The 21,971-nt window shown below is 40.6% G+C and overlaps 1 protein-coding gene across 1 annotated transcript in view; it reads right to left on the minus strand.

The window, feature by feature from the left end:
- The window catches only part of LOC127424319 (fibroblast growth factor 17-like), a 57,584-nt gene extending 42,017 nt beyond the window's left edge, over positions 1–15,567 (minus strand). The window contains exon 1 of the mRNA XM_051669389.1: positions 15,370–15,567. The gene's annotated coding sequence lies outside the window, so the exon portion shown is untranslated. The remainder of the gene's footprint in view (positions 1–15,369) is intronic.
- Between the last annotated feature and the right edge of the window lie 6,404 nt (positions 15,568–21,971).

Below are 21,971 nucleotides of genomic sequence, written 5' to 3' on the forward strand. Positions count from 1 at the left end.
TCAAGATGCACTATTAAAGTATGTGAAAATTATGGTTTATTTAAACTACAAAGGTGAAACATGACTTAAAACTGTTAAGTTGTCAAATGTGAAGGGGGAGGAGAATTTATGTGTGCGTCAGGTGCTTAGACCAAAAAATTAGTGTGGCAAAGCTTATTTTTAGGGTGGCAGCTGCCACCCCGTGCCACGCTTCTGGCCACACCTCTGGTGTCAGTAGATCAATACGATTAAATATACTTACATTCTTCATATTTTAACACAGTCTACAGCCAATTAGTGCTGACAAGCACCACATTTTCCTTTGCAAATATATGGAGCGTCATCATCATTGGAATATGCCTGACATTCAACAAGAATCTAGTTAATGAACATAAGACACAAGTGGTCCATATTTTTATTCTTCTAATGCATTGCATACAGCCAATTTACACTACTAAAATCTTATGAATGTGCTGCCTTCATTTATATTGACATTGCTTGACAGGGAATGGAATATAAAATTACACTTGACCAAATCTTTTCACGCTTTGTACGCACTATTCGCCAACCCACTAATGCCTAAATCCCTGTACACACATGCAGCGACATTCATTTACAATGAGAGCTGGGGACAAGAGCAACAGTGACCTCTGTTGACTAGATGTGGGCGTGGCAAGTGACACATCAAAGTTGAGAAAAGTTTAACTTTATGTAAATGAGGAGCAACTTTTGGGAGTGACAACCAATAGGAGTGAAGATAGTGTCAGTGGAGCTCATGTCACCCATTTCCTCTGAAATAGTGTGGAGTGCAGGCAAGGCAGAGTTGAAATTTCTGTGTGCGATTTCACTGTTCTGTATGATTTGTCTGTAACCACAGAAATTAATGTAATAAAATGATGTGTGGAAAAAAAAATGCTGGCAGTCTGAGTGTTTGATTCGAACATTGATAGATTGTTTATTTTATTAATGTAATGATGCATTGAGCACTGCTGCAGATCATATAAAAGCACTCTCCCCTGCAGAATGTGCATTTTTAGGGACAAGAAAACAGATCCCTTGTCAAATTAGATCATCTGTGATCAGATTTTCAAGACATATGGCCGGACGTGCAGTCCACCAATAATGTTAAAGCGACAGCAGTAGGAATGCCCATGAGCGACTTTACAGTACAGAGACTAGCGACATCAAGCGATAAAGTTGCTGCATGTGTTTACTGAGCTTAAGACATAGCGAATGTTTGCATGAAAATACCAACACTTCATGGCTATCCCCTTGCATGTATGACGTGTTGCATAGCACTGTGCTTAACATGTAGCAGTCTTAAAATAGACCAATGTGTGTGCATCATGTTTTACCATGCTATGGACTGTGTTTGCGAATATCAGCGTTGACTGCTTGTGAACCAGTCATAATACCATTCTAGCTTTGCAAAGGAACTGTTGAAGAATGGGGCAATTAAAAACACTTGGACTTGACAGCAAAATCGTGAGTAACTTAGAGTAGTTTCATTCATGAATATTTAATGTCATGACTGTTTGATATTTATGGAGCTGATGTGCAGAGGTGTATAGTAATGACACAAATACTTCATTACTGTACTTAAGTACAGTTTTGTAATATTTGTAATTTACTTGAGTATAAACATTTCTTTGGATTTTTACTTTTACTTCATTACATTTTAAAGAGAAAATTAATACTTTTACTTCGATAAATTTCTCCAGACCCTTTCGTTACTCTTGCGAATGAACACTGCAAAAAATAACATAGCTGTATGTGTAAACTGCTTGCAGATCGGCAATAGTGATGTCTGATTAGTGAAACAATCATTTGAGTCTTCGAATCTTTTACATTTGATTAATTTTAACTGATCAAAGCGATTCAAAATGTGGCCTGAATGATTTATTTCACAAATCATAAAGCTGTATCAAAATCACAAGCGAAGAGTGTGCCAGATAACGTGTGTTCCGTCGTCTCCACTGGAGAAGACAAGAAACTGCTCATGTAAGTTTAAATCTGTTTTTTGGACTAATTAATTTGACACTTTTTGGCTTAAACGTTATGAAAACTGTGAAATAATGATGAAGTTGTGTGCTATCACCATATGAAGGTCGATCAAATATTTGTTTAGGTTACTTTTTATATTTAACCAAGAAGACCGCTGGTCGCGCCCCAGCCTGAATCGGGCGGGGGAGGAGTGTGACGAGGAGAAGGGCTTGGCCGGGCCGTGCACCATGGTGCATGGCACTAAATCAGCTTTTCAGCAGGAGAGTGAGATAAAAGGGAGCCGGAGGCGCCAGTTCGAGAGAGAGAGAGAGAGAGAGAGAGAGAGAGAGAGACGCACACGGCCATGTTGCATGTGTGTCTGTGTTTGTTTATGTTTGTTTTAAGTTAAGTTTGACATTAAAACTTTATGTTTACTGTTCAGCCAGGTCCCACCTCCTCCTTGCCCATCCTTGAACTGTTAAAGTACATTAGGTGTGTCTTATTTTAATCTTTCTTGTTTTGGCTACATATGGTGGGCAATGCTATTTTGTTGCATGAGCCTGTCACCTCATAGCCTATAAACTAGCTAAATAAGTTTTATTTTCTGGCAAGCTTTATTCTTCATCAATAGCACAAAAATGCATTCAATCTCACCAATTTGCTTTATTCTTACCATGCTTCTTAAATTGACATGCCCTCATCTGAGAAAATCAGCATTCAAAGAAAATCTCACTGGATTTACAATTTAGTGGTGTTGTTCATTTGTGCTAATCTTGCATACAGTATATGATCATTCTGATGTGACTTGAACGCACCTATAAAGGGATAGTGAAATGAAATGAAAATTCTCTCATCATTTACTCACTCTTATGCTAATCCAGATGTGTATGACTTTCTTTCTTCTGCAGAACACAAATGAAGATGTAAGTGAAATGTAAGCAAGATGTACAGTGAAAATTCGTTACAATTTAGTTTGTTCTCACCCAAAACTGACTGGATCACTTCAGAAGACATTGATTTAACCACTGGAGTCTTATGTATTACAATTATGGATTACATTTATGCTGCCTTAATGTGCTTTTTGGACCTTCAAAGTTCTGGCCACCAATCACTTCCATTGTATGGACCTACAGATCTGAAATATTCTTCTAAAAATCTTCATTTGTGTTCTACAGAAGAAAGTAAGTCATACACATCTGGGATGGCTTGAGGGTGAGTTACTGATGAGAGAATGTTCATTTTGGGTGAACCATCCCTTTAATTCATGTTGTTTACTTTGTTATTTTACACCAGATGAGTAGAACATTTACTGGCTAACTGATTGGTCAGAGCAGTTCTTGAGGTAATTCCTCCTAATATAAACTCCAGCACCGGCAATCAAATATGTTGCCATGGGTATAATTAGCTTTCCTGTAATTTATGGGATTTACTTGTACTTTTGATAAGTAAATTTTATATCAGTTACTTTAATACTTTTACTTAAGTATTTTTCTCATGAGCTACTTTTACTTTTACTTGAGTCAGTTTCCATGAAGGTATCTTTACTTTACTTAAGTATGATGAATGGCTACTTCATTCAAGTGTTTCAGACAGAGGGCCAGAAGCAGGGTGGAAAAGGATCCTTTATTATTAAACTATGAGAGTTTTGGTGCAAAAAACTTTACTGACATTATCAGTGGACCTCAGGGAAGATAATAAAATTATAAAAATGTCATGACCCCTTTAAATTCAAATTTGAATTACAGTTCTGCATTATGTTTGCTCCCTTAATCCAAATTTAGTTCAAATTCAGGAATATTCTATTAAGGTCTGAATGGCGTACATTGGACAGTATAGTACGGTTCAAATTAAGTCTTTTGCAATACATTCCACTTTGTCTTGTTGCAATTCAGTCAGCAGTACTGATCTTCTGTTCATTTGCCTGTGGCTATAGCAGCCGCAGTTTACATCAAAGGGGGCAATAGAGAACTGGGCTGAACAAATGTACATGTAGTAAAACTTAACAAGGTGTGAATGTCCTCATGTTGCCCTGGCCAAGTGATGTAGCAGAGGTCTGTTCTCTTCCTTGATTTTGTAGAATAAGCAATTTTTTTGACTGTAAATGCATATATTTCGAGGTGTATGCTTATATTTGTGTGTTTTGGAGTTACATGTGAGCATGTGTTTGTGCACATAATATTCAGTAATGTGTGTTAAACAGAGAAAGCTGGCGGTAGGTGCCAGCTCGGGTGGGGGTGGAGCAGTCCGATCTGTTTGTAAAGGAAACATCAGGTGTTTGAAGCAGCTCTGTCTGTGCTTGCACACACTAATTTATCTGCACATTTCTGAATTATGTTCCCGACCTCTTCACCTCAGTGCCATTTGTGTGCTTCCCCCTACTTTGTTCAGGCAATAAAACAAGCGTGCATCTGCAGCCCCCCTGCCCACCTCCAGAGCGTTTCTCCTGCCCCGGTGTCACCCACAGTTCAATGTCCGAGGACGAATGCCCTTTTTCCCTTGCCAGTCAGCGACCTGATGGGATTGGAGTGGGGCTCAGCAGAAATGTGCATTCCAAGACAGAGAAAACCCCTCTTTCCCATCCCCAACACACACTTTGTAACTGGAAGCCACAACACAGACGTGTAACTGTGCACACAAAAGGAGCTGGTGAGCTGCACGGCTGGACGCAGTGGACGCCAGGCAAGATTGATAAGCTGTGAAAGCATGAATCAACAATGAGAAATGTTAATGGGGTTATTATGCCATTATGCTGATCAATGAGGGTTCTAAGAACTTTTAATGACTGATAACGGCATCACTTATCACAGTAGATATACTTCATTAATGTCACAGGATATTTGATGTTTGGATCTATTGGTGTCTTTATTGCCTGATGCAACCACCAAGTATGGATTATGGCCCAGGCCAATGAGGCCAGTGTCCTGGGGCCTCTGACTGCCCACTGAGGCTGGCAGTGGCCTTAAAACTGAAAATAATGCACTGCAAATGTAAAATTTACATCTGTTTATTAATGGTGCTTAAATGTGTGCCAATGGCTCCTACAACAGTTTTGGTCTTCCAGTTGTATTGGACAAGCAGACCATGAGTGCTGATATTTAGTATAAGACCTCAAGAAACATTTTGTTTGTATCACTCCGCTTGTCCATGTTTGCTAGCCAACAACTGTGCAATGTTTGGCGACATGCTGCGGATGTGCCTTTACATAGTTTGAATCTATTTTCCTTGGCAGAGGAAAAATAAACAAAATAGCTGACAGTATTCACCAACAAAACTGGAGAGTTCATGGCAAATTTGTATAAGCAATATCAAATGACCAAGAGTGTTGTCATACTGAATATCGAGATGTAATTACCAGTGAGCAGTGTCTACAGCTGAACCACAGCCATTTTGATATTCAGTACAACCAGACTGGTCACACTGTGAATGCGGCAACATTAGGTTGGAAGTTCTGCAACTGAAATCGGTCTGTGCTTACTGAAATTCGAATCACTGCCCCCAGTGGCCAAAGCTGGAAGTGTTGTAAATGTAACCCCTTTTAAAACAGTGTTTACAAAGTGCTTTTCAGAAATTATTTTGAATTATATAAAACAGTAAACAAATGGGATCCTATTTTAAGAGCGCTATGCCTTAAGCGTAGCGCTATGTGATACGTCATGTGGGCATGACCATGATATTTTTGTGCAGGCAAGCGCTAAGTCCTGCCGCAATTGGGTTGGCGAAATCGCGTGTGCAAAGCGCTAATGGGCTGGATCACATTTAGAATAGATTAGATTCATATATATATATATATATATATGAGTATATACAATAAAGATTTTTATGGAGTGCAAAGTTATGAGGTATGGAAACAGAGACCAGCTCAATGCAAATGTCTATGAATCAAGGTGCAAATGAAGAAGTATAAACACTGAAAGTGCATTGTACAGAATGAGGTATAATTTATGTAAATACACTATATTGCCAAAAGTATACGCTCACCCATCCAAATAATTGAATTCATGTTTTCCAATCACTTCCATGGCCACAGGTGTATAAAATGAAGCACCTTGGCATGCAGACTGCTTCTACAAACATTTGTGAAAGAATGGGCCACTCTCAGGAACTCAGTGAATTCCAGCGTGGTACTGTGATAGGATGCCACCTGTGCAACAAGTCCAGTCGTGAAATTTCCTCGCTACTAAATATTCCACAGTCAACTGTCAGTGGTATTATAACAAAGTGGAAGCGACTGGGAATGACAGCAACTCAGCCACGAAGTGGTAGGCCACGTAAAATGACAGAGTGGGGTCAGCGGATGCTGAGGCGCATAGTGCACAGAGGTCGCCAACTTTCTGCAGAGTCAATCGCTACAGACCTCCAAAGTTCATGTGGCCTTCAGATTAGCTCAAGAACAGTGTGTAGAGAGCTTCATGGAATGGGTTTCCATGGCCGAGCAGCTGCATCCAAGCCATACATCACCAAGTGCAATGCAAAGCGTCGGATGCAGTGGTGTAAAGCACGCCGCCACTGGACTCTAGAGCAGTGGAGACGCGTTCTCTGGAGTGACGAATCACGCTTCTCCATCTGGCAATCTGATGGACGAGTCTGGGTTTGGCAGTTGCCAGGAGAACTGTACTTGTTTGACTGCATTGTGCCAACTGTGAAGTTTGGTGGAGGGGGGATTATGGTGTGGGGTTGTTTGGGTTGTAATGCTTCTCAACCTCCTTAGGCAGCGTTTGTGGTGAATGTCTTTGATGGAGGGTAGCTGAACACCAGTGATGTATTGGGCAGTTTTCACCACCCGCTGGAGGGCCTTCTGGTCTGAGACAGTGCAGTTGCCATACCACACTGTGATGCAGTTTGTTAGGATACTTTCAATAGAGCAGCGGTAAAAGTTCAGCAGGATGTGAAGGGACAGGTGAGCTTTCCTTAGCTTCCTAAGGAAGTAAAGGCGCTGTTGCGCCTTTTTAATCAGAGTGGAGGTGCTGAAGGTCCAAGAAAGCTCCTCAGAGATATGGACACCCAGGAACTTGAAGTTAGTCACACGCTCCACTTTGTCCCCATCAATGTAGATGGGAGTGTATGTGTGGCCCTTCCTAGTCCGCCAGTGGTCCACAATCAGCTCCTTGGTCTTCTGGGTGTTGAGTGTGAGATTGTTGTTGGCACACCACACTGCCAGGTGCTGTACCTCTTCCCTGTAGGCTGTCTCATCATAGCCGCTGATCAGGCCTACCACCGTGGTGTCATCTGCAAACTTGATTATGGAGTTTGACACATGCTTGGGTATGCAGTCATGGGTGAAGAGGGAGTAGAGGATTGGACTCAGCACACAGCCCTGTGGTGTACCATTGTTCAGAGTGAGGGTGGAGGAGTTGTGGTTGGTGATCCTAACAGACTGTGGTCTGTTAGTGAGAAAGTCCAAGGTCCAGTTGCAGAGGGAGGGGCTGATGCCAAGATCAGTGAGCTTGGAGATCAGCTTGGATGGAATCACAGCATTGAAGGCAGAACTGAAATCAATGAATAGTATCCTGACATATGTGTTGTTTTTGTCCAAGTGAGTCAGGGCGGAGTGAAGAGCTGAGGCGATAGCATCCTCAGTTGACCTGTTGGGTTTGTAGGCGAACTGATATGGGTCCAGTGTTGGGGGCATGCTTGTTTTCAGGTGGGAGAGGACCAGCCTCTCAAAACACTTAGCGATGATGGGAGTAAGTGCAACGGGGCAGAAGTCATTGAGGGCCACTGCAGCAGCATGTTTTGGTACTAGTACAATGGCGGCTGTTTTGAAGCAGGTGGGGACAATGGCCTGGGGCAAGGAGAGGTTGAAAATGTTGGTGAAGACATCAGCCAGCTGTTCTGCGCAGGCCCTGAGCACTCGCCAGGGATGCCATCAGGGCCAGCAGCTTTATGTGCATTCACTCTGCTCAGGGTAGAGCACATGTCACTGGTGGAAACTGTGAGCAGCAGATCATCAGGTGGGAGCTCAGCTTTTATGGGTGGTTCTGTGTTTCCATGATCAAAGCGAGCATAAAATATATTCAGTTCATCTGGAAGGGTGGCATTACTGGTTGGGGGGTGCTGTTCACTGGTTTGTAATCTGTGAGGGCATGGATGCCTGTCCACATACGTCAGGGGTCGTTGATCTTAAATTTGTCCTCAATCCACAGTTTGTAATTGTATTTGGCTGCTTTAATTCCCCTCTTCAAATTGGCCCTGCATAAATTGTAGGCTTCCCGGTCGCCAGACCTGAAAGCAGCATCACGTGCCTTCAGCAGGAGTCGGACTTCCTTGTTCATCCAGGGTTTCTGATTGGGGTTTGTTTTAATTGTTTTATGGGTGGTTACCTTGTTGACACACCTGTTGATGTGTTGCAGAACAGAATTTGTGTAGGTATTAATGTCCGTGTGTGAGTCCAGGTTGGCCTGAGAAGCAAACGCATTCCAGTCTGTGTTCTGGAGCTCATGCTGTAGTGAAGAGTCTGCTCCTTCCAGCCACACTTTTACAGTCCTCACTGTGTGTTTCACATGTTTGATGATGGGGGTGTATTTGGGGAGTAGGAACAGGGGTAAGTGATCAGATTGTCCAACATGGGGGAGGGGGGTGTCTTTGTAGGCATCAGAAAAGTTTGTATAAACATGATCAAGAGTGTTGTCTCCTCTTGTAAGGCAAGAAATGTTTTGATAAAATTTGAGGAGTGCTGTCCTCAAATTGCCATGATTGAAATTCCCAGCAATGATAAAAGCTCCGTCCGGATGTGTTGTTTGCAGTTTACTAACAACAGAAGAGAGTTCCTTCATGGCTAGCTTAGCATTAGCATCTGGGGGTACATATACTGCAGCGATTACTGTAGATGTAAGTTCACGGGGCAGGTAAAAGGGTCTGCAGTTGATAAAGAGGTACTCAATATCAGCAGAACAGTGGGTAATAACAGTGGGTAATAACAGCATCGGTGCACCAAGTTCTGTTTACATAGATGCAAACACCCCCCACCTTTGCTTTTACCAAAGTCCACAGCCGTTCTGCCAGCTCTGTAGATATTGCGCCCCTCTAGCTCAATTGTGCTGGTTGGAATGGTGCTATTGAGCCAAGTTTCCGTGAAAACCATAACGTTGCAGTCCAAAAACATTCGCTCATAATTTGAATTGATAACTGAGTATATTCTCATAGGATAACTCAGTTTCCATGTGCCACATACAGTCACATACAAAATTCACATACAGTATTTCTATATATATTTATAGAGAGATTTCTGTTTCAAATAATTTGTGTCAACACTGTTACATTAGAAATTGAACAATACAGGGTTGAATGTCATTGCAGAAATGGCTGAAGGCTAAACAGTTTTTCACAGTTGTTTTGCTCATTGTGCTTTTACTCGCTGAGTAATGCAATTTAATCACATGCAATTTAATTTGGAGGTTAACATGGTTAACACACCGTCTGCATCCTCTTACAGTATATATTCCATTTTCTGTCAAACATTGTCGATATAAATGAAGAGAGCCTATTTATATGAATTTGGTTGTCTAAATGGGCTGTATGCAATGCATCACCTGCTCTGTGACTGTATTGTCGCCTGCATGGCTCTGGACCTTGATGTATTATGTTCTCTGTCGGCCTCTCTGGGACTATTGGCTTTCATCCTGCTCACCCGTGTCTCACCTCTGCTTGAAATATGTTTTGCATCTCTCTTATTGTTCATTGTTTTGTAATGTATACTTGTTATATGTTGCTCTGTTTAATGTTTTGTTTTGATTTTCTGTACAGCTTCCTTGAGCTTTGGAATGGCACTATACAAAATAAACTTATAGTAATAATTAGTATTATTATTAATCAAATTGACCTACTGAAACACAAATCATGGCTAGTATTAAAAGTGATTGATAGCTCTTTAATATATTCTGCTGGTGGAATCGCCAAACTGCAAATGCTGGAACTGAGTTTAGACTTTGTGCTGAGATTAGACGTGCCTCTAAAACGTCTAAGCGCAATTACCTATTTCTCAGGAAAATAGCGAATTTTGCTTTGTGCCACTTCATTAACATACAATACACCCACAGTTTGCGTGCATACACCCACAGATAGTGCAAACACTCCCACCCACGCCCACTTATGCTGGCACGAATATTGTACTTATAATTTGCACTCTGGATAAGACGTAGCGCACGGTTGTGGTGTATTCATTGTTGGTCTTGTTCATTCTTCTTTTCTTACAATCAGGGCCATTTCTAGCTATTAGCAGTATAAGCAGCTGCTTAGGGCCCCACGAAACAAGGTTTTTTTTTTATGTACTAAAAGCTGCGAGTGAGACTTATGCAGCTGTAATGGCTCAATTAGACCGATATATGAGGCTCCCTTGTGGCCAGAGTGGGAAGGGAGACTTTAACTGCAAGGAGAGAGCTGTAGCAAGATGTGACAGGCACGCGTATGCTCACAGACATTTTCATCATCATGAAGCGCACCTGCAAGTCGGGAGCGGAAAAAAGGAAGAAAAGGAGAAATGCAGCCAGACCACTGATAAGAAATGAATGTAAGCCAGCCACCTGGCTAGATGGTGTTTATTCGTTATCATGCATTAAAATGCAACAATTAGTTAGCTAACGTTTTGTAGTTGTGTCCTGTTTATCAAAGGTACATGTTTTCAGATCTTTCTGCGAGCTATAACTAAGGTGTAGACAATACTATTTTCACAACAGACATTTTGTGTACAGTTTTGTGTAGTTAATATTCCAATTTTAAGTTAATATATTTAAATGTTTTGATTCAAAACTTTTGAAGACTATATTGTGGTGTCGTTTTTGGGTGGGCCTGGTTGTTGGATTTCGCTTATGGCCCCCACATGCTCAGAAAAGGCCCTGCTTATTATTGTTGCTTTTTCTTGCATTTGCAATGCAATTTCTCATTATTTGGACATTACATCTTTCATTTAAATCACTGTAAGATACAGCAGACCCACATCAACTCAATTTTTTTTAAATAAAAAGTTGTAAATATAAGAAGCTAAAGTTGTAATTCCTATCTAGGCATAGTTTTTAAATATGAAAATAAAATTAAAAATAATTGAAATATTGAAATGACAACATGCAAAGTTGCAATAACAAGAGAAATATTATGTTTTTTTTTCTGGTGGTCTACAGTTTCTGTGAGGAGTTTCAATGAGGCACTGATGCTCTGAGCTCCCTTAAATTAAAGCTTGTCACCCAAAAACTTATCCTACTGAGTCCCAAAATACCTTAGACCTGCTCAACAACACACACCCCATTGGCACATAGTGACCCCTGCAGAGAGTGTAAACACACTCACCTGGATCACACTCAGCCCTCAGTAACCCCACGTCAGAAGAGAGATGCCATGTATCAATACATGAAAGCACAAAGAGCAAAACAACTGTGAAACTGTTTAGCCTTCAGCCATTTCTTCAATGATATTCAACCCTGTAATGTTCAGTTTCTAATGTAACAGGGTTGACACAAATGCTTTGAAAAAGAAATCTCTCTATAAATATATAGAAATACTGTATGTGATTTTTTTGTATGTGTCTGTATGTGGCACACAGAAACTGAGTGATCCCATGAGAATATACTCAGTTATCAGTTAAAATTATGAGTGTATGAATTCTAAACTGCCAGTAATAGGGTTGAAAGAATGTAGTGCATAAGGGTACATTTACACGACAATGATGTACTAAAAACTGAAAAGTTTTTCCTTTGTGTTTTTGAAAAGATTCGCGTACAGATGACAACATTGTCAAAACGATCCCCGTTCACACGGATCCGCGAAAACGATAAAAAATGCTGTATTATGCATGCCAGGCCAGTAGTTGGCGATGTCACTTTGTAAAGAAACACTACGCGCCTGCGCACATAAGCATTCTTCCACAGTGCGGTGAACACAAACAAAGAAGATGGCGATTGCTGGTCATAGTAGTAGTGATACAGTAAATCGACACTTTGCTGGAGAAGCGGCTATAAACTCAAAATCTTGAGCAGCACAAACACAGTCCTGAAGTCCGCCATTGTAGTTTTGAATGTCTCGCGCGTTGTTTCGAAGTACTCGCACGCATGCCTATAGACTGAACACGTAATACGCGTGCGCATGACGTCATCGTTTTCAAAAATTTGCACTTTGAAACCCGTCGTGTAGACAAACAGCCAAAACGCTTAAAAAGTTTTCCGTTTTTAGTTGAAAACATTGTCGTGTAAACAGCCCCTTAGACTTTAGGCTTAGGGTTAGTAACACTGAATGACAATTGGTTCTTGGTAAGGTTGTAATCACATATTTTGGATTGGGGTAGTGGTTAAAGAGTCTGCCATTTTTTAAGGGTAAAGTCACAAAGTCCCAATCTTCAAAATGGGAGTTAGCCATTGTGATGTGCTCAATATCAAACCTCTTTATAGTGCTCAATCTAATACTATTCACAGATAATTAATCTAAATAAAACAAACATGACTGAAGCTCTGACTCAAGTCAAGTGAGGGATGTTGTAAATGGTAAAGAGATTTGCGTAGCAGTGTCCTCTTGTGGAGGGACAGTGTGTTGTGGCTTAAATTATGATTAAATCTGGTCATGGTGGAGTAACTGAGCTACTTTTCAACATTAAATGCAAATTTATTACCCAGCTTTCGATTTTGTAATTATGTATTTTATGCTGGGAAGAATATGTCTGCCAAGGAAAATAATAATAATAATAATAATAATAATTTAAATAAATAAATACAAAGATAAAAGATAAAACAAATATTACATTTATTTAATTTAAATAAATAAATAAATAAAAGTATTGACATGTTAAGTTTTCCCTCTTATTTGAAGGCAACGCATGGACTGTATGGACTGTTGCCCTACACTGAGTTGCCACAAGGTGACAGTGTGTTACAGAGGAGTGATATTGGTTCTGTTTTAAAAATGCAAAACAATTTTTGAAGAACTTTGCAGAGTGTGTATTTGTCAAAGTTTCCATCTAAAATATTAACATCATAGAATTAATCTCTACTTTAAAGACTGAACTGGAATATTCACTAACATTCTCTCCTGTGTTGTCCTGTGTGGGCTTTTTGTTGTTGTTGTTGTTGTTGTTGTTATTGAATGTTTTGCTTCTTGCTAGTCACAGGTGTTATTAGAGGGAGGGACAGTCTCATTTTAGAGAGCATTTGATTGGACAAAAATCTGTGTAAAATGAATGAATCATCAGTATTTTTTGGTGTGTTTTCCCGGAAGAGAAAGGCTGAAAATGTTGAATGCTTTTGTCTGCTTTTTCTTATGTTTAAATTTTAGGAGTACACTAGCATATAGATGCCCTCAAAGGTAACAGTCATAAATTAGAAACCACATGACTCAAATTTTTACTTCATGGGGTCTTCGATTACATGCCATTCAGGCTTCTAAAATGTTTTTGAACATATTCACTTTTTATTCACTTTATATCAGGTAACACAGAGGTGACTGACTGTTTGGCAAATGACAAAATGAGAGCCAAATCCATTGTGCATTCCCCTCTGTCCCATTCAAATATATGACCTCACACTGGTCCATTATGTTGCTCTGAAATCTGGGGTCAGTTAGGACAAATTAGTCATGTGACTAAAGAAGCCAATCCAAAACCTGCACACCTAAAGCTGTTCAGCATTTTCTGATTGGCCCAGACCATTTCTTCTCTTGCCCCTTTGTCACACAACTGACACCCTCAGCATTTATGGCAGACCTTCTGAAAGAGCGTCTCTATGGTGATATTTTGGCCGCATTGATGGTTGAGAGTGAGAACGGTCATAAAGCGTGTCTGCTGTGGACAGATAGGGTTTGACAAACGTTCCACAAACAAAGTGTCTGACAGGACTGTTTGGACATGGGAGAACATTCCAATAATTTTACATTAGTAAAATAAAAATCTACATATCATCTAATACATTTAATTTAATAAAAATCATACAGTGCTGTTTTTGGTAATATAGTCTGTAAAGAAAGAAGGATAATTTGTGTTTTCCCCAGAGGAAGACTGGTGGGTCATACTGTATTTATTCTCCTTTTAAAGGGGAAGCCTATCACATGCTGTTTCGACATTTAATCACATACAGGATATGAATTATAGTTCATTAAAAAATAAAATTTTCACTTGTTAAAATGCTATTCCTTGTAGTGAGAGTGATCTTTATATATATATATATATAGAGAGAGAGAGAGAGAGAGAGAGAGAGAGAGAGAGAGAGAGAGATTATTTCACAATAATCTGCCATTCACTCCTGTTCAAAATGCAATTACAGATATTTATAATTAATTTCTAAGTAGTTGAAATTCCAATTTCACATTCAGCAATGCACTTATTTGTAAAAGGGTCATTTTTATATCAATACTTACATTGTTACTAGTGTATTACAACTAATAAAAATTTGAATTGTTTATATCTGTAATTTAGTTTAACTACTGACAATGTTAATTTCAGATATCTGTACTGTGATTGTAACTAATAAGAAACTCTCCAGTTTACTGATATCTGTAATCCATTTCCAGATATCTGAAATATCAAATTTAAAATGCTGAAATACATTTACAATATTAAAAAATTACTAGTGTATTTACTTGTGTATGGCAAGCCGAATTGTCTTTTAATCATTCACAGGATGAATTTTTAATTTCTACAATTTCTAAATTTCTTTATTTTTTTGCTAATGTGTGAACGGCTTGTAATGCAACTTAAAAAAATGAGCCCTTCCTGGACTTCCTAGGTTGCCTATTAAAGCCTGTAGACTAAGGGAGTGGGTCGGTTTTGCCAGGAAAATCCAAAGCATGTGATGTTTATGTGTGCTCCAGAAAGCCTTGCCTCAGTGCTTCTCTTTCGGTATTCAACAGCGACAACAAACATTATCTTAGAGATGGAATCCAGCAAATGTCCGGCTCCCAGCACAACACCGACTCCTACACAAACTCTGAGTAAGCCAAAAAAAAAAAAAAAAAAACATTTATCTACTCAGTCCCATCTGGCTAAGCGGGAACGTGATCGTGGTCAAGCGAAAACTAGAGAGAACATCGGCAGGGCATTTGATTCCTAGAGGGACCTCCGTTCGTTTTTGTTGATCAAAACCGACCCTAAATTAGTGTTCTTCTTATTGGACAGGTAAGCTTACATAACTGCAAAGCATGTGAAATATAGTACCATAAGGATTGATCTGTGTAATTTTAGCTAACTTGATCTTGCCTGCTAACGCTGATGAATTGCAAGCTACCTTGCTTCGTAACTTTCAAATAATTTAACGATCTTCTCTTTATACTAAAAGTCAGGTATACAGGATAAATTTAAGCAAATATGCTGGTTTCTTGATCGTAGTACAACATATGACATACAAAATGGAGTTAATTAATAGAGGTTCAGGAGGAGCATGTTAATTTTAATCTGACAAATCACAGCCCATGAGCAGGAGTATATAAGCCGCTGCTTACCTGCTTCCTGTGACAACTCTCCTGACATGAGAGTCTTACCGGAATTCAGCCCCGCATTCAGCCCCATTTCCCCACGAACAGACCCAGGCAGACGGATCATCGGATGAAACTTCCCTGCAAAGCATTGGGCTCCACCAGAACAGCTCTTCCATCCAAACAGTCTCGTTATTCAACAGAAGCTGTTTTGTTTTTCTTTGTTTTTTAAAAGTATTGACGGCTACCACGTTAAGTGTTTATATATATATATATATATATATATATATATATATATATATATATATATATATATATATATAATTTTTTTTTTACTCTGTCTGTCTTTCTATGTTCCATTCGATGAAGCAGTTTATAGCGCGAAGTTGCTGCCGCAAACTGGCTGCTCCTGCACTTAAAAAAATGTGAAACAGCTCTCTACGACTGCTCATATGTTCTCTTATCTAAACTTTCCACCTGGAAAGCAGTGCCAGCTGCATCCGCGAATGGGCGCCGTTCTGGCTTCATGCCATTAGAATTCATTTTTATTTGAAAGTGAAAGAAACAAAGATTAACTATTCAATCCAACCTCCATTTCATCTCCCAGCATTTTTAATCAGGTTCTGCCGCACAGGTGATGCCTGTCAGCCTCATTACCACGCCACAGCTTTTTTAGGGGGCGTGCTTTATTCAGCGATTGTTCCTCATCTTCTAACATGAATATGAAGATTGTTTCTCCCTCCAAAGTGCCCTTCAGAGCGTGATCTATTTCATTCTGAACACAGGGGCATCATGCAACACAGAACTCCCTTCAATCGACTGATAATCTAATGACAAATTATTTTCAAACCAACGCAGACATTTTAACAAAAGCTCGCTGCCACGCAGCACTGGCTCTGACCATTCCACAGCACACAGTTATGCAGTTATACACGGCCTCTGTCTGAACAGACACAAGCCGAATTCGGCTCCGGAAGAGGCGGATCATGCCCGAGTTCCAACTCATTCATAATCATTCTGCAACGTGTCTCGCTTCCTCTCAACATTATTGACATATATTGGCGTATATTGTACAGCAGGGGGCAGTCATACTCCTAAGGAGCGGATGACCACAACTGTATCCTTCAGTAATGATTGCAAGTCCATTTCTCCTGCATATCTGCATGCAATACAGAGCCAAAGCTCTTATTTCTCAGATCATTTTATGCTGTTTTTCACATTGTTTATTAAGATGTACTGTATTTCCCAGCACATATCTCCAGCATTTCTGTATGCCGTGCAGAGCTGCAACTCAATGCATTCCTAGATAATTCACACCTATTGCTATGCAATGCATTTCCTATGCAAGAAGTATATTGTACTACAGGTGACAGTTATACTCCTAAAGAGCGAATGGCCTATAGTGAATCCTTCAGTGATGATTGCAATTCCATGCATATCTGTATGCAGTACAAAGCTCTTATTTCTCAGATCATTTTATGCTATTTTTTCACATTGTTTATGAAGATGTACTGTATTCCCTAACACATTTTTTCTAAAGTTTCACCTAAATATGATAATTTTTTCTTTTCTACAGCAATGCCTGAAATTGTGCCTTCCGCAGGGTCTCACCAATATTACTTCCAGCAGGTCTCTGCGAGAGCCCATTCAAATTCCTGTCACTGGATTGTATGCAGGTTTACCTCTCACTTTCTCTATCTAGGTGTCTTTCCAATACTTCACCATTACCTACCGAGGAGCCAAAGATGGCACCATTTTAGTTAAGAAAGCACAACTGCGGTGCTTCTGCCTTCGGCTCAAAACATCCCTAAGCAGCACAAATGTGCTGTCCACGTTCCACAACTGCGGCGTCTTTTGGGTCATGCAACAAACCCCCACGACACCACAAAGCAGCGCAAATGTGCTGTACAGGTGCTGCAACTGCGGTGTCCTTTGGACCATGCGACAAACTTCCACCACACCGTAAAGCAGCGCAAATGTGTTTTTTCTAGGTGCCGCAACTGCAGAACCTTTCAGGTCTTGCCACTAAATCTCCCACAACACCGCAATCATGTTTCCTGTTTCCTCTTATGTTTCCTCTTATTAAGACTCGAGGGGCACAGCTCAAATGTACACCCATCAAACCACAAGGTTCTTTACTCTGTGCCACCCACCATTAGAATGCAGTGTGGGCCCTCCCGTTTGAACGCTATGCAGGCTTTCCCATCGAATTTCAGTGTGGTCTCTCCCGTTCAAATGCAGTTTGAACCTCAGCGCATTGGTCGCAGGCTCTCCTGTTCGAACCGCAGTGTGGGCCCTCCCGTTCGACCGCAATACAGGCTCTCCCATTCAAATCACAGGGTGGGCTCTCCCATTCGAATGCAGTGTGAGATTTCACGTCATTCATTCCGTGGGCTCTCCCGTCCGAATCGCAGTGTGGGCCCTCCCATTCGACCGCAATGCAGGCTCTCCCATTTGAATCACAGGGTGGGCTCTCCCATTCGAATGCAGTGTGAGATTTCACGTCATTCATTCCGTGGGCTCTCCCGTCCGAAATGCAGTATGAGCGCTCCTGTTTGAGTGTAGTGATGGTGTAGTAATCTTAAGAGCCTTTTAGCTTTTCCCATTAACCGTGGCATTGGCCTTTCCTTTGCTCATGGTCTAAATGTGATAAACTATGTGTGCCCTATTTGTTACTGCAGCCAGAGTGCCCCACCAGATAATGTACTGCTGCAACACCCACCCACCCACGCTCGATAATGCCGCAGCATTGCCCGCATACTCTCAATTATGCCACAGCATCTCCCCTTTCGCATTTTGATACTGCCGCAGCAGTGCCCTGCCATGACAGACGTAATAAAGTTGTATTCTTAAAGGTGCAATATGTAAATTTTTTCATGTAATATTCACCTTTTGCCAATCTGTGAATGGCTTGTAATGCAATTTAAAAAATGAGCCCTTCCCAGACTTCCTAGGTTGCCTATTATAGCCTGTAGACTGATTTTCATGCGAAGGGAGCAGGTCGCTTTTGCCAGGAAAATCCAAAGGATGTGATGTTTATGCGCGCTCCCGAGAGCCTTACCTCAGACATTAGCTTCTCTTCCGCTATTCAACAGATTCAACAGACTGTAACACTAGGTAATGTTATCTTAGAGATGGAATCCAGCAAATATCCGGCTCCCAGCACAACACCGACTCCTACACAAACTCTGAGTAAGCCAAAAAAACAAAAAAACATTTACTGAATCCCGTCTGGCTAAGCGGGAACGTCGGCAGGACATTTGATTACTGGAGGGACCTTCGTTCGGTTTTAGGGATCAAAACTGACCCTGAATTGGCATTCTTCTTATTGGACAGGTAAGCTTACATAACTGCAAAGCATGTGAAATATAGTGCCATAAGGATTGATCTGTGTAATTTTAGCTAACTTGATCTTGCCTGCTAATGCTGACGAATTGCAAGCTACCTTGCTTCATAACTTTCAAATAATTTCAACGATCTTCTCTTTATACTAAAAGTCAGGTATGGTGATTCACAGTAACTGACATAATGTTAATCTGTAATTATTCAGCAAGGTAAACTACAATAACACATGAAATGAATGCTAGACAATGTTCAAGATAATGCAAAAAGCTCCATTCATTAGTGTAACGTAACTTGGTTATACAGAAAATATATACAACCTATTTTTAATAAACAATAGGACATCGATATATCAAAATGACAGTTGTGATGGAATCACATCAATACTGAATTGTGTCAACATATTTATAATGTACAGTCTATTTTATAAACAGCTACTGTCATAATCCACCAAATTTAGCTAACAGCTATTGATAAAGCTGGCTAGCTAGCTAACGCCGACATAGGCTATCATATAAATGCAGTCAATGTATCATGCAAAGAAAAGCGATTACTTCAAACTACAGTCTCGCATAGTCAGACCTAGATCCACACTTTGTTTTAGCCCTGTTCCAGCACTGGAGAGTCAAATATAATTTACAGTCTCAAAGTTTGTAGTAAAACAATCATAACTGTGTAATTTTAATTATGCTACCTCATCTGTCATCATGATGTCAGTGAATCATGTTCAGTCTCGCATCCCTATGGAGTGTGTGCACGAGCGCAATCACGAGCAACAGGCTGCAGTTCACTTAATGGCCACAGGTGTCATTAATAACAAGGGTTTATGAATCTTACATACTGCACCTTTAACTAACCTTTTGCTTTCCTCAAAGCTGCATATAAACGTAATTGACACGTTTTCCATAACTAACCTTCTGCTTCCCTTACAGACGTATATAAAGGTACATATTCCTAACTAATATTTGCTCCCCCTACAGGTAAGTACAAACTAACCTTTGCTTCCCTTACAGGTGTTGATGATTCTAATGAAGTATTTTGTGCCCTACTTAATACCGCAGCAACAGTGACATGACAAATGTCACTGTATATTGACAATATATTGCCATGACAAATGTAATAAAGTTGTATTCTTAACTAAATTTTTGCTTTCCTCAAAGCTGCATATGAACGTAATTGACATGTTTTCCATAACAAACCTTTTGCTTCCCTTACAGATGTATATAAAGGTAATACATTTACTTATTCCTAACTAACCATTTGCTCCCCCTACAGGTAAGTACAAACTAACCTTTGATTCCATTACAGGTGTTAATAAATCTAATGAAGTCTTTTGTGCCCTACTCGATACCACAGCAACAGTGCCCCACCCATACCAATTGTGCGTACACAGTTGTTAATATTTTCTCCACAGGCGCTTACAATGTCTAAGTTCCATACTTTCATTAAAGTGCATCTACAGCAATGGAAACACAGCAGCGCTCCCACAGAAGCTCCTTCCGCAGTGCTTTAAACTCCGCTCCCACAGAAGGCCCACTTTTCTCTACTGCCGCAGCAGCTTTTTTACCATGCTTCTGCCGAAGCCTTTTTTTCTTCGCTTCTCAGCAGCTGCAGCTAGCATTACAGGAGATAGTGGTCACCACCTCCTCTTCTCAAAACACCATATTTCCCTATCTATGGGTAGTCTATTGAGTGAGGCTACCCCCACAAACAAGCCCTGTTCCTCTCATTCTCACTTTCCCCATTCGATTGCTTGCTGGGTTTACCCGTTCGAATTGCAGTGTGAGCCCTCCCTTTCGAACACAGCATGACCAACTAGTGCCCACTTTCCCTGTTCGACTGCTTGCTGGGCTTACTCGTTCGAATGCTGTGAGTGCTCTCTCTTTATAGACCAGTCTCCCATTTGAATCGCAGTGTGAGCCCTCCCATTCAAATCGCAGTGTGAGCCCTCCCTTTCGAACACAACACGAGCCAACTCTCGTTCTCATTCTTCCCATTCGACTCTTGCTGGGCTTACCCATTCAAATGCCATGAGTGCTCTCTCTTTATAGAGCAGTCTCCCATTCGAATCGCAGTGTGTGCCCTCCTGTTCGAATCGCAGTGTGAGCCCTCCCTTTCGAACACAGCGCGAGCCTTCTCCCCGTTCGACTGCTTGCTGGGCTTACCCGTTCGAATGCCGTGAGTGCTCTCTCTTTATAGAGAAGTCTCCCATTCGAATCGCAGTGTGAGCCCTCCCTTTCGAACGCAGCGCGAGCCAACTCTCATTTTCACCTTCCCTGTTCGCATACCATGAGCCCACCCACTTATTCGACGAGTGGTGGTCTCTCGTTCGAATCGCAGTGTAGCCCTCTCGACCAGCAATTGTACAAGAGTGCACCTTCAAACAAATGCTTAAAGCACTCCCTCTGTACAAATTTTTTGGGGAGAAAAACAATTCAGAAGCATCCGCCAAGCCAATTTGCTAAATAGAATTGTTGCTGGCTTGCTGTCCTAAATACTTCCTGTACCATAGTCATGGTACTGTTCTTTCATCTTAACATCTTTTTGGGGGTAATCAGGACTCCAGTCGAGTCTCGAGCTCCGAGCCCTCCAGTATACGGACTGCAAGCCAAATACGTTTACTGCTTCAACACAAGATTATATTAACATACGAACTACTGAAACATACAATAGTGCAACATAACAGTGAAGTGCAACAATAAACTGTCTGGTATAGTTTGGTAGTATGTTGTTGTATGTGTGTATCAGTATGCTATGTTAGCTGATAAGTAGTTTTAGTTTAGTCTCAAAGTTTGTAGTAAAACAATCATAACTGTGTCATTTTAATTATGTTACCTCATCTGTCAGCATGATGCCAGTGGATCATGTTCAGTCTCTTTGTGCGTTACGTCATTGTTTTGGCCGATGCTCGCTCGCGTCCCCATGGAGTGTGTGCATGAGCGCGAGCACGAGCAACAGGTAGCTGGCTGCAGTTCACTTAACGGCCACAGGTGTCATTAATAATGGTAAGGGTTTCTGAATCTTACATACTGCACCTTTAACTAGTGAAAAACTGAATTAATGATATCAACAATTAATATCCTACACGTGATTAAAATCAGTTTGGCTTGTGATTTTACCACAGACAGGGCTGAAATGATTAGTTGACGTTATTGAAAATTTTTAGTTGTCGAATAGTCGTTTGATCTCATTTAATGTAACATGAGATCATACAAAACTTGAATTATGACGTGTGAGATCAGCACTGCAGCTCACGCCTGACTGAGGAGAGGAAGAATAACACAGAT

The sequence above is a fragment of the Myxocyprinus asiaticus genome, chromosome 33, assembly GCF_019703515.2.
Source record: "Myxocyprinus asiaticus isolate MX2 ecotype Aquarium Trade chromosome 33, UBuf_Myxa_2, whole genome shotgun sequence".
NCBI classification, from domain to species: Eukaryota; Metazoa; Chordata; class Actinopteri; order Cypriniformes; family Catostomidae; genus Myxocyprinus; species Myxocyprinus asiaticus.